Raw genomic sequence first — 6,036 nt, forward strand, 5'->3', positions numbered from 1 at the left:
TTTATACTGTGATAACTTTTATAAGTTTTGAAATTAGTTGTATGTAATTCTTAACATTTTTGAAGCAATTCAGAAATGATTGTAGGAAGCTGAAATGGTGATACGATACATCTACATCTGCAGTTTTCTGATGCTAATTCCTGCTGCCTTGCCACAGGGTAGAAGTGGGCAGAAGTGCTGCCTTGCACTCAAAGTATTCACACTTGCATTGAACCTCCTGTAATACCCCTGAGCGAGGTGCTTACTCTAAAATTGCTTCAGAAAAAAAATTACTCAACTGAATAGATGGGTAAATCATTGTACGTTATGCTATAACTTACTTTATAAGTTGGTTTGGAGGATACCATTAGTTTAATGTAAATGCAGAAGCTATAAATGTCCCCAAGGTTTTGTCCGCTATAAGGAGAAGACTGGGAAAAAAAAAAGCAAATTTCAATATACATCAGCCACCTGCAGTCCGTAGGATGGGTATACAGTACAGTGTGTGAGAATCAAACTCAGAAAGACAAATCTGTCTGTTCAGTCAGCAGATTCATACTGCTGGCAATGTTACAATCTGGAAACATCTGCATTGCTCCATTATTTTTGACTGATTGAAGTATCTGCCTAGTTTTTCATATAAAAACGTTAAAAAGTGTATTGTAATATCACAGTTACATGATTCCGAGTTAAATTTATGGCTTCTTGAACTTACAGAGATTGGTTCCTCGATTAATTTTGCTATGTTCTATAGGTGGCTAAATGTGAGTTTCCATTATACATGTTGTCTGAATTTTTCAGTTTTAACAGCTGACAACTCATTCTGCGTTACCTGTTTGCTAGCTAATGTGGTAGTTAGCTAGCTAAAATAAAAATGGTAAATAAATGTCAAAACAAGCTGCAAAACCTTTAGCAATAAAGGTTTATAATCACCGTGGTTTTCCTTTTTTGTTTTACATGATCAATGTTATATTTTAATAAATGTGAATACTATAAATACAAGCTATCCTATTCTGCCCCCCCAAATATACATTTAAATTAGTGTTCTTAACAGAATAATGCATCTCAGAAATAGTTCATTTTAAATTTATGTTGCAGTTCTGCTGCTTTAGGACATGCAAATATATGTAAATATACCATATATCTAAGTAACTGTGAAAATATTGCATGATGTTTGTACTAAAAGCAAAGCTAAAAACTGCTTTCTGTTTCCTGTTTTGTTCAGTTTTACTTGAGAAACTTGCTAGCTCTCTGCAAGAAGTGTTTTGAGAGAAGTAGAAAAGACAGTCCTGGGGATGTGGGTGGGTATGGATGAGGTTAAAAACATGATCAAATTTAATGTGTGACGCAGTGTTAACGCATTAACAGTGTTAGCCCATTGTACATGTTTGAGTTTTTTTAATGGAGAGTCTGAACTTCTGCTTAATTATATAACTGCAGTAATTAAAAATTCTTTCACTAGGGAATACAGTATTTCCCTTTTGCACTATCCTCAGCAGAAACATATGATTACCATTAAATTTGATAATGATGCTTCCCATGAGGATCCTGACATTACTCTCTCTCACAGTTGCCTCAGACAAAGGAAAAACTTTAATTTGATTTCTCAATTTTCCTTGACAGAATTGATTTCCTTCACCTACGTAAAGATTAGTAGCTTTCTAAAGCCCCCTAGCATAATGTGTCCATGACACTTACCGGGCATTTTTTACTAGGTACACCAGCTAGTACTGGGTCAGACTTTTTCCTCTAGAGCAGTAAGCATTCAGCAGCAATTTATGGAACACATTCCACAGAGTTCTTGGTCCACGCTAGTTTGATAGCTTTGTACAGTTTCTGCAGATTTTCTGGAACCAGATTCACATGCTCCCTTAATATTCCATTCTTCCTGATTGCAAAGCTAATCCATTATCTTAGGGTGGGCACTTTGCAGATCATTACATCATTCAAAAGATGTTCAGTTAGTATAAAAACTAATTTTGTGACATTACGCTGCCACCACCAGTCTGTGCTGTTGACACCAGGCATAATGACTCCATGGATTCTCCCATGCCAGTTTCTACACCATGACATCAGCATGTTGCAACAGAAACAGATTTAACAGATCAGGCAACATTTTTCCGTTCTTCAGTCAAGCAGTTTTGGCGACTATGTCTACTGGAACTTGTCTTGTTCTGATCCCACAGGTGATTAGCCCAGCATGGTTTTCTGCTACTGTAGCCTAACAGTACAGTGGGTGATACATGAAAAATTTTGACTCTTTTCTTGCAATGGATTTTTATCTTTGTGCAGGTGGCAAACTCATTTCAGAAGGTTATTAAGTGGCATGGTAATTCTTGAATATCTCTCCAGAGATCATCATTGGTAATCAGCGATGGCAAGAAAAGATGTCACTTTCCTCATTGCTGCCTGTGATATGCTGTGATAGCAGAAATTTTTTCTCGGTTTGGGCAAATGCCATCCTTTGATATCTGATGTCTTAAAGGTGGAGGCAGATTTCTGGAAGAATTAGCATTTTGAAGACGAGCATTTAAGGCCATAATCTGACATATGACAGAAAACTCTCATTAATCATACTTCATGTTCTTTAAGAGTTTCCAAAAAGATTACTAGATCATCCTGCAAAGCTATTGCAATAAATGTTTTTTTTTTTTTTTTTTTTACGTGTTATTCTTTCCTGTGTGCACCTCCCTATATACTCAGGAACAAAACAAAGTTAATTTGCAGAATGTACCTTACTCCAGTGAGTCTCTACAGGGTTTTCCTGGGGACGTCTCAGCTGTCATTTAAATGTAAAGCTGTTCTGGGCGCTTCAAGACTATTGAGCGAGACTATTCAAATCACACAACATTTCATAATCAAAAACTCAACATTTTTGTTTGACATTGGAGCAAACCCTTTGAGTTACAGTCTGCTAATCCAATGTGATGAAGATGGCAGAAACCCACAGATATATCAGACAGAAAAGGGCAGACCCATCTGAGGTGCACAGAGTTGGGTTTACAGCCAAAGTCCCCTACTGTCCATTTGGCATGACCCACAGTGTGAAATGATGCTTGTCTCTCTGCAAATGTGAATATGGAACATTGGTGGTGGTCTGCTGTGGAGCCTGTGCGTCACAGCCTGCTGCTTCCCCTCCTGCTCAACACAAGGGCTTACAGTCTGCCACACAAGGCATCCACAGCAACAAGGCAGCACTAGTGTGCCAGACTGCCAGACTGAAGGCCACTTCCAGTCTACTGTTTCTCCATATAAACACACACACACACAGACACACACACATGCACACACATTGTCTGAAACCGCTTGTCCCAAGCGGGGTCGCAGCGAACCGGAACCCCAGACCTGCCACACAAAGGGACCCGGCCAAGCATGCTGCCCCCCCCCCCCCAATATAAACAGGTATTATTATTATCACTGTTGCTGTTTCTTTTCTTCTTTCTATTAATATTCCTTTTAAAACTGTCCACATGTTACTGCTCTTCCACTGAGACTTGAGCTAGAACTTGCTTCCCTTTTCTTGGTCATCATTCTCCTCAACCTCTCAGCATTATTTCATGCTCTCAGCAACTAAAACCTACTTCTGTTTCAATAACATCTTGGAATAAAACAATCAGCACTAAAAAAGGTTTGGGTTTTACTGAATGGGTACATCTTACCAGGTGACTTGGCGTGGCTCCTTGTCTCCCCCTCAGTCTCTCTCAATTGGTGTTCCCCAGGGCTTAGTGCTGGGTCCCTTACTCTTCTCTATCTATACTGCTTCCTTTGGCTCTGTCATTGCCTCTCATGTGTCCTCCTGTCACTGCTATGCTAATAAAAGCGAGTTGTTCTCCTGTTTTCCCCTGCTACAGATGTATCCTCACTTATTGCAACCTGAGTCCTGGATATCTTGGCTTGGATGGCTGATCACCATTTACTGTCATGGCTGGGTCTGGAAGGAAGCGGCGGACCCAAGTGCAGAGCGGTATACGTGGAGTATTCGGGGAAATCCAAGAGAGGAGATCAGAGAAAAGGCGATGGGTCTTCGAGGTGCGAACGTCGTAACAGGGAGAATCCAAAAGGTGAGGTCGGTACACAGGCAAGAGGTCAATGATCATAAAGAGGTACAGGATCGTGGGAACAAGGGACGGGATCAGGGAAGGCGTTCGGGAACAGGAATTAGCTAGGAGGTCGCAAATGAGAATGCTGAACAAGGTTCCGCATCAGCTGCTGGTCTGACGCAGCCTTTTATGCCCCAGTCTGTGTTGCGTCCCTGGTGTTCCATGTCGGCTCGGAGGTGTGGGCGTGGCATTTACAACTCAACCTTTCCAAGACTGAGATCCTTCAGCACTCAGCAGGTCTGTGCACATGTTGGGAACTCTATTAAACTGGACAATTTATTAATTTCATCCACTCCATCAGTAGATTTAAGAGCCTGGGAGTAACAGTCAACTCAAGTCTCTGCCTTTGAGCCTCTCCTGATACAGTAAAGCCATAATCTGGTCAGGCAGATATATCCTACGTAACATCCTGAGGATCTGCTCTTGTCTCACAAAAAATTGCAAGCAGGTTCCAGTCGTGACCCTGGTGATACCCTGCCTGGACTACAGCAACTTTTTTTCTGGTCCTCACTATCATTCCTCCAAGATATTCCAGATTGCTGCTGTACAAGACGTGTTTGACCTGTCAAAGTGTTCCCATGTATCTCCTTTGTTCATCTGTCTCCATTGGCTTCCTGTAGCTGCTCGCATCAAGTTCAAGACTTTAGTTATGACCCTATCAAACTATGAATGGATGCTTTCCACACAGTTTCCCTGTTCTTCCCAATAAGGTGCATATTACTAATGACTCAGCAATTATAAATGTTAAGAGTAATTTAAAAAATAAATTTTCCCTACTAAATATCATTTGTACTTTAACACATAATGCAGTTCTTATTAATGATGTGGCAGTTGTGACACCTTCTGACCCTGTTCCTGTGACTGGCCACCAAGGGGCTCCCTCTCCTAGTTCACAGGAGAGTTTGTTGCTTGCAGTATCAACATCTTATAAACATATTTACATCTGGATTTGCTTGCTGTCTTACCTCCTGCCTCACCATAGTAAACAACAGATCTGATCTCTCCTCGATCACACAAACTTGGATTATACTTTCAAATGATGCAGCTATATGAAACAGAATCAAAAGGTTTTATGTCTTCATGAAAAGCTTTGCATACTAGGAGACCCTGCTGCTGAGAGAGGGACATAAGGAAGCACAACTGCAGTTTGGCAAATCACACCCGAACGTACCAAAATCCTTCCGGGATGATGTCCAGTGTTGAAAGATGAGACCAAATTATAGCTTTTTGGTCAAGCACATCTCTTTGCATACAAAAATAAAAATAAAGCTTTCAAAGAAAAGAACACCTTGCTGACAGTGAAACATGGAGGAAGTTCTGTCATGTTTTGGAATTGCTTTGCTGCCTCTGGCACTGGGTGACTGACCATGTGCATGGCATCATGAAATCAGGAGAATGCCAGTTTTTATGTCATACCCCGTGACAGAAAGCTGGGTCTTCCAGCAAGATAATGACCCCAAGAACATTTCAGAAAGAACCCAATGATGGATGACACATGGTGAAACGCCACAGAATAATAATAAAACACCTTTTTAGGTGAATCATGCACTGAAATCCCACTGGACAACAAACCTCCACTGCTTCTCTATCAAAGTAGAATTTGATAAAGAGAAAATCAATTAGCAAACAATCACAGCATACCAGCTGCAGCCCTTCCCTCACCCCACCACGCACACGCCATGGAAAGAGGTGCCAGACCAATTTCTCCATGTCAGTTCCACTTCTCATTTAACAGGGCAAGAAAACCAGGGTGTTCAAAACATATGCTTACCATGTAAAGAAAACATTATCCAAGGCAATAAGGAGCTCCCCTTAAACCCTTTCTTATACTGCGAGTGGTACCAGAAAGATGGCCTTGTCATCTCACTACTTTGTCAAAGGCAAACATTTTATACACTGAAGCATATATATGAGCGGCATGTGAACTTCATTCTGAGATGTCAGATGAATGAGTAAT

This window comes from Scleropages formosus, chromosome 23 (assembly GCF_900964775.1).
Source record: "Scleropages formosus chromosome 23, fSclFor1.1, whole genome shotgun sequence".
NCBI classification, from domain to species: domain Eukaryota; kingdom Metazoa; phylum Chordata; class Actinopteri; order Osteoglossiformes; family Osteoglossidae; genus Scleropages; species Scleropages formosus.